This window comes from Lissotriton helveticus, chromosome 7, assembly GCF_964261635.1.
Source record: "Lissotriton helveticus chromosome 7, aLisHel1.1, whole genome shotgun sequence".
Taxonomy (NCBI): Eukaryota; Metazoa; Chordata; class Amphibia; order Caudata; family Salamandridae; genus Lissotriton; species Lissotriton helveticus.
This window is the reverse complement of record NC_136068.1, coordinates 538,491,566-538,503,997: the sequence shown is the minus strand read 5'-3', so window position 1 is coordinate 538,503,997 and position 12,432 is coordinate 538,491,566.

Below are 12,432 nucleotides of genomic sequence, written 5' to 3'. Positions count from 1 at the left end.
TCACGATCTCCGTCCTGGGGATCATGTGATGATCCGTGCGTTCGAGAGAACCAGCAGTTTGGAGCCGAGGTGGCGTGGCCCTGAACAAGTATTGCTGGCAACTTGGACGGCTGTGCAAGTCACGAATAAGAAGCGATGGGTGCATTCCACTCACTGTCGTCGTGTCTCCCCGGATCTGGTGAATCCTGCAGTGCTGTCTGATTATCGAGACATCTTGGATGCAGAGAAGAGCCCAGCTGCTACGCCTCATGACTCGGAGGGAGCCTTCCCGGGCCACACTGTTTCTGGTGAAGCGAAGTATAACCTACGGCCAAGAAAACAATTGTTTTTGTGCGAGACTGGTTGAGTTACCGTTCTGAGGTTTGTGAAAACGGAAGCCGAGAATATCAAGGGGGGGGGTCAGTTCTGTCCAGTGTAGCGACACCCGTCTTGAATCTCGGAGAAGAAACCAGCGGCTACCTCGGATCTTAGCACTCACATTTTTATTTTTTAGTTTTGTTTTGAAACTTTTGATTCCTTGAATTATGGCACCTACTACAATCAGAAACAGAAGAATTCTTGGTGTTGTGCTTTTTGTTACGACTATAATGGTAATAGCAGTAAAAGCTTGGATTGTAGAACGATTACTTCCTGCACGAGAATATTTACTGCCTACCACTCCAATCCCATCTGAACATTTTCATTTCACTCTGCCCTATCACGAAGAGAGACATAGACAGACTTACTTAAATAACAGCTTCATTCACATTCTACATCATACCCATAATATGACGAACACTTCAAACTGTTGGGTATGTGGAATGTTGCCTGGACATCAGAAGAAAGGAGGAACTCCACTTATTCCTCTTCCGTTCTCTCATAATGGTTCCTGTAATGCTTGGTACACTCTTCTTTTCACTTTAAGATGGCCAACAAAAGGTGGACTACTTTTCCGACTTAATAAAATTTGTAATAATGACAAAGATGGTTACCCACATGCAGAAGGAACTAAATTTGAATGGGAAGAATATCGACCAGACAATGTATCTACACCTCGTATTTTCACTAATCAAAGAATTGTTAATATGTCTAGTTTATATGTCATTACAGTTATTGATACCAAAGCTGATTTATGTGTCAGGAATAAAGGTACAATTCCGGTAGGGAAAAGTGAATGTAATACTACTTTAACGTTTGACACACCAACTGGTATTGCTTTTGTAGCTTCACGAAATACTTACTTTATTTGTGGAAATAAGGGATACCACCGTCTTCCCATTGGGTGGTTAGGAAAGTGTTATATTTCTTTTGTATTACCTCCTGTATTTATTGCCCCACCCATGTATCATAATGACTTTGTATTGTATCATGATTTCATATTAAATAGGGTTAAGAGAACATTAGAACTTGAGAATATCGATCAGACTGACACCTCTTTACAGCAATATGTAGATTTTAATTTAGGCCTGTTTTCCTTTGTTGGTGCTGCCCTAAATAGCAGGAAGATAAGACGGCTAACACGTGTTGTGGAAGCTGTTGCTAATGAAACTGCTTCTGCCTTAGGGAATTTGACTGAGGAACTCCAAATTACCAGAATTGTAACGCTTCAGAACCGGATGGTTCTAGATGTAGGATTAGCTGATCGTGGGGGTGCATGCCGCATTATCGGTAGTAGTTGTTGTGTATACGTCCCTGATAATTCACCTTCTGTGTATGATGCCATTTCTAAATTGCACAAAATTGCGGCTGAATTCCACCCTGAAAATGGTACATGGACATTCTCTAATTGGTTCTGGACTTTGCTTAGTACCTGGGGTTGGAAATTACTGACTATCCTGTGTATGATCATTGGAATACTCTTCTCCCTGTGTTTATGTATTCAATGTGGCCCTACCTTATGTTCTATATGTATTACGGCCTGCATTCCGTCCAAACGAGTTATTGCCAAAAGTGAGCAAATGATTAGCAATTAGGTAACGAAAATGATGATGATTAATATTGATGATGAATATCCACATTACTTCCGTTATGAGGTAGCTTCAGCTAAATGCTAAAAGGGCCGTCTGTCGTAATTTGGCAGTGACTAGGTTAGCATTTAGCCCAGCTACACGAACTTTAGTGTTTAAATTGACCAAACTTACGGGGGCCATTTTGTTTTCCCTGGATTCCATTTAGTATGAACATGCTGCCTTGTGGTCAGCGTGGCCTTTTGTCCTTTCTCTGTACCAATGACCATTTACCTTGCCCAGCACCAGGCTATTTTTAGCACTAGTCAAGCTTGCGCATGCGTACTCGCACGTTTAGACTAATGAGCAGTCACCTCTTCAGAATGTTCTCCAAAACTGACCAGTGGTGCTAAACTCCTCCCACAAGTTGGCTGTGTTCCAAAAATGTCCTTATATGTACCTAAACTGTTTAAAAGTATACCGCCTACCCTTTTTATTGCTGTGAAACTGTATAAAAGAGGTCGCGCACCGATGTCCGGTGTGATACTTCTTGCATTACCGAAGGGTGCTGTAGGATTGTACCACCACCCCATGGGGTCTTAATAAACTTGTCTTTTTGCATTTCCAGTTTCCGTGCCAACCTCTTTTCCATGGTGTTTGAGAGTTTTTTGCAGAGTATGTAGACCTGACGAAACCCAATACCACACAACCTTGCCTTTCATTTTATCTAATCTTGTGATACCTGTAAAAATAAGTTAAAAACAGAATTGCAATTGTGAATTCAGATAATCATTGTTATATAGGCCTCTACAATATCAACATTAATGGGTTAAAATATATTCTTACTCTCATGCATAAAACGCCAAAATTGTGTTAAATGATTTGACATATATTTTATTTTTTACTGAAATGAGATTACCACATCACCAATATGCTAATACCACTCTTGTGGGAGTTCAAAATCAGACTCTGATAATGAATATTTTCAAATATCTGTCATTTTGGTCAAACTCACAGTATTGGAAACTGACGTAAGAGATCTAGAGATGAGAGATCATGAGATATAGCTTTGAAAACAATCTATACAATACAATGCCATGATCTGAGTCGATGAATGCCTAATAGGTCCTTTATCCAAGTTTACAACTTTTTGAAATATGCACAAAGGAAAACACATACAAATATGTTAATTAATATCAAAAGCCCTTTCATATGATATGCTTTTATGGCAGTATTGCAAGCGATCTTCACTATGTACTCGAATCACAAGCACAAGAAGTGGTTAAACCAAGAAAAACAAACAAAATAAAATGAAGCTCACATAAAGTGCATACATACTTTACAGATAATAGACTTTCAGACAGAACTAACTCTAGAACGTTTGTAGATTACCAAGCATATACTAAAGCACATGAGCATAGTCAAAATTTCAGCAGAGTTCTAGCATTATTGACTATTGCAGGAAGTGACCTGAATAGGGCCACCGAGGTCACTCGCGACCACCTCTCAGCCTGCCATACAAATGAAGATTTGGTCAGACAGTGGAGAATACAAACCAAAATTATTTATTAGTATACGCTCGAGCAGAGTCCAGTCTGACCACCCTCCTTGCATTGCTGCAGAGGGACTGACTCCCACCAATGTGGAAATACAAGATATACATTTCCAGCACCCCAAAAGACTCACCCAGACTGGAATTTTCCAGTCTGAGAGCTGATGGACAAAGGTGATACAGACGGACGAGCTACCATCCTGAGACCAGGCACATGGTATCTTAGTTTCAAGGATACTCTGCCCGTATCCTTCTCCCTGAGAGTGGAAGCAGGCCTACCTACTGGGAAAGGCATGCAGTTACAGAATGATCTATTCATTAGTGCAGCCAAGCTCAACCTTGAATAATAAAGAAAAAATAATCGAGGCTGCTTTCTGTTGAGGCAGACAGTAAGAGACAGAAGCTTCATTTCGATCATGGTACAAAATGGCGGCTAAATAAAAAATGGTGCTGCAAATGCTAACTTACCTTGCACAATGCTAGAAGGAGTCAGCTAGATACATTTTCAGTCCAACACTATAGAAAAGAAATGTATCTGCACTGGTTACATCTGCAGCTCTATTAAATTGTTTAGGACTAATGGGCAAATAACAGAGACATTCCTAGCATATTACCGACAATTGTATAGTAATGTTAGATCAAATGTAACTATAATACCTAAGAATTTTCAAATACCTTCCATTGCGGCATGGTTATTGGTACAGATTACCAGGGTAGAGGTTTCTGTGTCAGGCAAGGGTGGTTTTATCACTAAATTTTATAAGAGCCTCAGTGAGCTTTAAACTCAGTTTTTCTAAACCACACCCTAAACAGAGCAACATCACAGTATATACATATTTATATATATATATTTTACCTACTGGCGGTCGCCAGTAGGTAGTTATAGTTAGGACCTATTATCCATAGGAAATCTGCAACATTTTATTTGGAATAACTTTGGCGCCGATTGACGAATCTTTGCAAAATTTTCCAAACCTTTGGCCAGCTTCGGTCCGCTCCTATCCTGAAAGTTTCACGATGATTCATCAAGCGGGGACCGAGAAAAAAGGAGGGTCCCAAAGCGCGTTTTCCCCATGCAATTTCCCATAGGACCTTTAGCCGCAGCTACAGCCCGAACTGCTGAACGGAATTACACCAAATTTGGCAAAGAGGTAGTCCTTGGATCAAACTCGTGCCATTTGGTGTAAATCAGTTCAGTAGTTCCTACGAAAATGACAGTTAAAGTAATTTATATATCTATGGCGTGGTGGATCCGCGTACCTATCCTTGTTACTTAAGCGTAGCCTACGTGCACCCTGCTGTGCACGAGCTGTATTTTAATTGGCTGTCAGCACTCCAAATCAGGAAGTGTTGGCAGCCATCGTGTGCCTCGGTAGAACCGAGGCATAAGAAACCAAAGAAAAATGTTCGCAAAAAGCAAAAGGGGGCAGGTTAAAAACACCCTGACCCTCTAGGCCTGCTCAGGGGGTCCCACAAGGTCCCCCAGGGCCAAAAAAAAGCATTTTAAAAAAAATCTGCGAGATTTGAGCACCCAGTGCGAATTACGGCCGAAATGTTTAAAAAAAGAAGCCCGGGCTCCCGCGCTTCAGTGGTAATTAGCCCCCGGGGCCAAATCAATGGGCAATGAAAGAATGGGGTGGGGGCCCAAAGGTTCCCCCCAGCCCCGGGGACCGCCATCCCCCGGGGCTTCAAGAGAAAATGTGGGGGAGCTCATAGCCCTCCCAAGCCCCGGGGACCGGCACCCCCCAGGGCTTCATACTGTAATTTTTTTAAAATAACCTGTGGGGGGGCTCAAGCCCCCCACACACCCTGGGGACCGCCACCTCCCCGGAGCTCTAATATTTAAAATAGGGCGGTCCTTGATGGACCCCCCAGCCCCGGGAACCACCACCCCCTGGGCTTTAGAAATGGTGGGAGGGGGCCCCCCTCCTGGAGCCCTTGATGGACCCCCCAGCCCCGGGAACCACAACCCCCGGGGCTTTAGAAATGGTGGGAGGGGGCCCCCCTCCTGGAGCCCTTGATGGCCCTGGGGACCACCACCCCCCCAGGGCCGGCTCCTGCAGTGTACCAGGGTGCCCACCCCGGGACACTGTAGTTTGCTATGGCAGGGCGGGAGCCTCGCGGCTCCCACCTTGCCATAGCAAACTGCTTTGGTATTTGGAAGCTCTCTCTTCCAAATACCAAAGACGATTGCTTTTCCACATGGGGAGCTGCATCTTCGCAGCTCCCCATGTGGAAAGCAATGCCGGCTCCCGCAGGAGGCAGGGAGCCGTCAGGACCGTGGGGGGATTGGGGCACCCCCACGGTCCCCAATGGAGAGGGCCAGCCGATGTGGCCTGGGAGGGGGGCCGCGCGGCCCCCCTCCTCAAATATGAAAAAATATATATATATTTTTTTTAAAAGGCCAGTCCCTGGGGATGGGGTCCCCGGGGCCATAAATGGCCTAAGGAGGGGGGCGAAGCAGCCCCTCTCCTAAAATTAAAATACATTTTAAAAAAAGGCCAGGCCCCGGAGGATGGGGTTATGGCCTTGGGAGGGAGCCATGCGGCCCCCTCCCAAGAGAAATAAATATAAAAAAAGGTGTCAGGCCCTAGGGGATGGGGTCCCCAGGGCCAAAATACTAGGAAAAGAAGTGGGGCCACACAGCCCCCTCTCTTAAAACAAAAAAAAAAGAAAAAGACGTTCATCGTGCCGGAGGCCACGCCCCCTACCAGCATCACTCTGCAAACGCGCCCCCTGGCGCGTTTGCAGAGGGGGAAAGAATTCCCCTTGAATACTGGGGATCCCCGGAGGCCAACTAGCCCACTAGGAACCTCCAGTATGAGCCAGGGGACTGCGTTGCAGAGAGGTGTTCTGAAGGCACGCCCCTTTTTACACCTCTCTGCAATGCAGCTCTGTGGCGCTTACTGGAGGTAGCTGGTGGGCTAGTTGCACCCCAGGGACCCTCAGTATTCAAGGGGAGTTAATCCCCAACTTAAAACGCGCCACAGGGTGCGTTTGCACATTGGTGAAGGGAGGAGGCGGGGCCTGAGTTCACATGTGAGCAAACACACCCTGCAGCGCGGTTTAAGTTGGGGAATTAATTCCTTGTCAATCCTGAGGCTCCCTGGGGGCCAACTAGCCCACCAGGTACCTTCAGTAAGCGCCACGGAGCTGCGTTGCAGAGTGTTGTAAAAAGGGGCATGGCCTCTGAACACCTCTCTGCAACGCAGCTCCCTGGCACATACTGGAGGTATCTGGTGGGCTAGTTGGCCCCAGAGACCCACCAGATTGAGGAGGAATTAATTCTCTAACTTAAAACGTGGCACAGGGCGTGTTTGCAGACATGTCACCTCAGGCTATGCCCCCTTCCTTCATCAGTGTGCAAACGTGCCCTGTGGTGCGTTTTAAGTTGAGGAATTAATTCTCTTTTAATACTAAGGGTCCCTGAGGGCCAAATAGCCCAACAGGTATCTCCAATATGCGCCAGGGAGCTGCGTTGCAGACAGGTGTTCAGCGGCCACGCCCCTTTTTACACCTCTCTGCAACGCAGCTCTGTGGTGCTTACTGGAGGTACCTAGTGGGCTAGTTTGACCCTAGGGATCCTTAGGATTGAAGGGCACGTAATTTCTCAACTTAGAACGGTGACAGGGCGCGTTTACACAGTGGTGAAGGGAGGGGACAGGGCCTGACCTGATGTGTGCAAACATGCCCTGTGGCACATTTTAAGTTGGGGAAAAAATTCGACTTCAAACCTGAGGGACAATGGGGGCCAAGTATTGTTTGGTTATCACCAGAAAAGTTTCTAAGTGTCTATTTTCACAAACTAAAAATATTCCTTAAAAATCGCCTGTATGACTTATACGCATTCTTTCAGTTGTTTACAGGAGATGCACCAGTGCTGGATCCAGGATCCACCACTGAGTAAGAAAAAGTAACGATAACACTACTTACCTGCTAAGTGAATTTCCTCCCATAGGATAACATTGGTGATTCTATGTAAAAAAGTTTCAACTTTTAAAATACAATAATATTCCTTAAAAATCACTACTGTAACCAAAACGCTTTTACTCAACTGTTTACAGGAGATGTCCAAGGACTGAATCTAGGATCCAGTCCTGTGGTTAGAAAAGTAATCCATAAAGTAACTAACTGCATTTAACTAGAAATTCACATTGAGCTCAATGTTGCATAGTGTTTGAAATTTTGTTTCCCATTGCAACAACTGTAACTACTGTACTGAAAAGTCTATTGCGTATTTGCAAAGTATTTAAACTAAAGTAATTTATTTCTGAGAAAGTATCTGTTGTAATGTAATGTATAATGTAATTATAATGTAATTTAAAAAATAAAATATCTAAAAATAGTTTAAAAAAATGTAGTAAATCTGAATTAAAAAAATAAATATAACAATTAATACATTTAAAAATTGTCATTTACAAAACACTCAGTTCACTGAAAAAACCATAGGTTTCAGACATGTTATAGTTATTATTATTATTATTATTATTATTTAAGGATTTGTAGAGCGCCTGGTGACCCGAGGGCATCCCCGCGCTATAAACTGTAGGTTGGCTAAGAGGGGAAAAAAGAGGGGAGAAAGGAGGAGCGGAACTCTTTATTTGGGGAAAAGCAGCGTTTTAAGTTGTTTGCGAAAGCGAAGGTAGCAGGGTTCCAATCGCAGGCTGCGGGGGAGCAAGTTCCACCGGGAGGCTGCCTTTACTGAGAAACGACGGCCTCCGGTACGTGCCCTCCTAAACTTGGGAACATTCGCCAGTCGTTCACTGTCCGATCTCAGGGACCTCAAGGCTTTGTACGGGGTAACCATTTCTTCTAGGATGGAGGGGCCTTGTCCATTTAGGAGCCTGTGAGCAATGCACATAGCCTTGAACTCAATCCTCTCTCGTACTGGCAACCAATGGAGTGCTTTAAGGGCAGGTCTTGCGGAGGATCTGGAAGGGAGACCAAGCAACATCCGAGCAGCTGCATTTTGGGTTCGTTGCAGCTTACCCAGGGTGGATTCGGGGGCTCCTAGATAGACAGCGTTACTGTAATCCAGTCGGGCAAGAACCAGTCCTTGAATCAATAGTTTCCTGGAGAGATGGGGGAGCAGGGGAAGGATCTTGCGGACTGATCGCATAAGTCCAAAGCAGGTACCGGCTGTTTTAGTAGCCTGGGTTTTCATGGTTAAGTCTGGTTCAAGCCAGACCCCCAGACTCTTAAGTTCTTTCCTGGGGGTGGGCACCTCACCCATGGAGTCGGGCCAAACAGATGGTGGGATTGTTGTCCATTTCTTGCCCATCAGCATGACCTCTGTTTTGGACCCATTGAGCTTGAGCGAAGATTCGCACACCCAGTGGTGGATCTTCTGGAGGCAGTGCAGAAGACTGTCTGGGCGCTGGTCTAGATGTGACAGCGAGACGACCAGTTGCGTGTCGTCCGCGTAGCTCACAATCTTAATTTCAAAGGGGGCAACTACATCTTCCAAAGGGGCCATATAGGCATTAAAAAGGGTAGGGCTCAGTGAAGAGCCCTGGGGAACCCCATTTATCAGAGGAAGAGAGTCAGACCGGGAGCAGCCATCCCAGACCTGAAAAGAGCGGCCCGAGAGGAAAGACTCTAACCAGGCCAGCGCTGTGCCCCCGAGTCCCGCCCTAGCCAGCCGATGGAGCAGGACACGGTGGTCCACCGTATCAAAGGCTGCACTAAGGTCCAGGAGGATCACTGCCACTGATCCCCCCGAATCCAAAATGCACCTTGCCTCCTCGATGACAGCGAGGAGGGCGGTGTCCGTGCCCTGGCCAGGGCGAAACCCCGTTTGGGACTGACGCAGCAGATTGTTTGATTCGAGAAACTGGGACAGCTGAGCGTTGACCAGTTTTTCGGCAATTTTGCTGATGCCAGGAAGGAGCGAAATAGGTCTGTAGTTGGCTAGGTCGGAAGGGTCTAGTTGGTTTTTTTTTAGCAGGGCCTTGACTACCGCTCCCTTCCAGCTAGGAGGGACCAAGCCTTGAGACAGAGAGGCATTGATCAGCTCCGTAACTGGAGGAACAATCACAGGGGCGACTGCTTTGAGAAATCTCATGGGTGCGGGGTCTAGGGGGGAGCCACTTTTCATTTTGGCCAAGGTCTTTTCGACTTCATCCAATGTGACTGCTCTAAAGGTGTTAAGAGACGGGCCAGGGGTGCTTACTGAGCTGGTGTCAGGTGTGATCGTGTCCCAGCACGTTAGCTGACTAGGCTGTGGAAGAGAGTCCAGGATGGTGGTAATTTTGGAGTCAAAGAATTTAGCTAGTTCTTTACTTCTGTCTGGGGTGATACTGGACAGTGATGGAGGTTCAGGGATCTTTAGGAGTTCTTTTACTATGAGATAAGATTCTCTCGCGGAATTGGTGGCATTTTTTATTCTGTCATCATAGTAGGAGGCTTTAGAGGTTTTCAGAGCAGCTTTGTATGCTCTGACAGTCCTCCGGTATGCATCTTTATTGGAATGAAGCCAGTCCTTCCTCCATAATCGCTCAGCTTTTTTGCAATCCTTGCGGAGGGCTCTAAGTTCCAAGTTAAACCAGGGGGCTGAACCTAACTTACCGCTTTTATCTTCGCGGGTTTTCATGGGGATGATGGAATCAAGTGAGTCGGCAATCCACTTCCTAAAGTTACTGTCAGCTATGACAGGGTTCCCGGTAGGGTTGGGGATTGAAGTTTCTAGAGCATTGGCCCAGTCCTTGATAGGGAGTCTGGACCATGCCCTGTCTCGGGTATACGTGATGGGCTTAGGAGGCTTCCTGAATTCTCCTGGTAATAAGAGGGGGACCAAAAAATGGTCAGACCAGGGGAGAGGGCATACGGGTTTGGCCAGGAGGGTATGAACATTAGTGAAGACTGGGTCTAGCAAATGGCCCTTGATATGGGTGGCTCCGGAGTTTGCTAGTTGGAGACCATAGGCAGCTAGATCTCGTGCTAGGTCAGCAGCCCCTCTGTCTAAGGGATCGTCAAAATGGATATTGAGGTCCCCTAGTACAGTGAAGTTGGAAGTGGAGTGGGCAAGAGCTGATATGGAATCCAGAAGGGCGCTAGCAAAGGGGCCAAAATGGCCGGGGGGCGATACACCAGAATGCCTGTCAACGAGGATACCGGAGACAGACGGATGTTAAAGTGGCAGCTCTCTAAATCCTTGATGTGGGCATCGCTAATTCTGCACGGGAGATACTCTCGATGCAGAATTGCCAGTCCGCCTCCTCTGCCACAGGGGCGTGGCTGGGATTGAATGAGAAAGCCCGGGGGCAGAGCCATGACCACATCCGAGTCAGAGTGCGGTGTAAGCCACGTTTCTGTTAAGAACAGAATGTCTAGCTCCTGGTCATCAATCAGATGGTTAATGAGCAAGGCATGCATAGGGAGCGACCTACAGTTCAGTCCTGCTAGTTTCAGGCCGGAGCCAGAGTGTGTAAGTGGCCCTTGGGACAGTTGTAGTTTGACCGGAGGGCAGATGGTACAGTTTGTGAAATTTCCACCTGAGTCATGAACAAAGTTACAGTGTGTGCTTTTGGTGGGTCTGAGACTAAGTAAGTCACGTCTTGAGTAACTCACCCTCTTGGTATGCCCGTCTGGCAGAGGTTCTATAGTTAGGAATTAGCATTTAAAAAACCTTTGAAATTGTGATGTATGATGATGTAATATGTGACATCATCAGCAGTGGATTGCGGGCGCACAAGTTATACTTAGTACAACAAACTATAACGGAGGAATTTCAATGGTTTTGTACGAGTGAAATGTCCAGCTAACTATAACACCCATAAAACCTATGTTTTTTTTCAGTGACTATATATATATATACATGATCTTTGCTAATTGATTGATGCCATGCCTTCCCGCTAATGTTTCAGCTAACAATCTCACTCTTGATCAAGCAGTATCTGCAAAATCAACACTTCTGTTAGTCTTGTGGGATGCACAAAAGCTCTTGATAGTGTCAGAAAGACATAATTATAGGAGGTTTTGAAACATGTAGGATTTAGGCAAACTACATGGAAACAATTAAAGCCACTCATTAACAGCCTACTGCCGCTATGTGTCTGAACCAGACCGTTTCAAAACTGTATAGGGGCCACATCAAGGATGTTGTCTCTTATTCAGGCTTTTTTGCCATTTATCTGGGCTTATAACATGCATCTATAATTGCTCTTAAATCATGCAGACAAGTTTGGTCAATATTCTGGGAATATCCCAAATCAACTGAAGTTGTAATAACTAATAATCACGGGTGGTAAGAAATGTGGCGATTAAGGTCTCAGTTAAGCATGATCCATTGTGGAGTGTGACACCAGCTTATCATCCAGGGAACATTCCCGTACCAACACCTGGTCAGTATTTTACGGATCTGGGGCCGTATTACGATAAGGGCGCACTTTCCCTGTTTGCACCATGGCCTGTAAAATAGGTTCTCCAGGCATTGTCTTGCTATCGCTTTTCAGAATTATATAGAATCTCCCACACTGTGGCTTAAATACAGCGAAGCAGGAGACATAAAACACAACAACACCTTTGGAAAAAGGTTTTATTTTACAAAATGCAAAGACTCTCTTTTTAGAATATGGCTTGGGGTTTATTTAAACAATGCTCTCTAACAGAAAGGCTTTCCCAGATGCCAAACCGAATCACATTCAAATATATAGAAATATATATTTATATCCATGTAATAATAACAAACTTGAAAAATGCAACAATTAATTGCATGAATAAAACTATGAATAAACAAGCAGCAAATAATATGAGATAAGACTCAAGCAGATAATATGAAATGTCCTGCAGGAGATCAGAAAGATATATACACTGAATCACAAAGAAAACACCGCAAATGACCAAACCCCCTGGCCCCACATCACAATGGCAATAATCAAAACTCAAACACCTCAAATGACCACAGCCATTGGAACCACGCATGACAATGGCACTAGTCAGAAACAAGTCACCTCA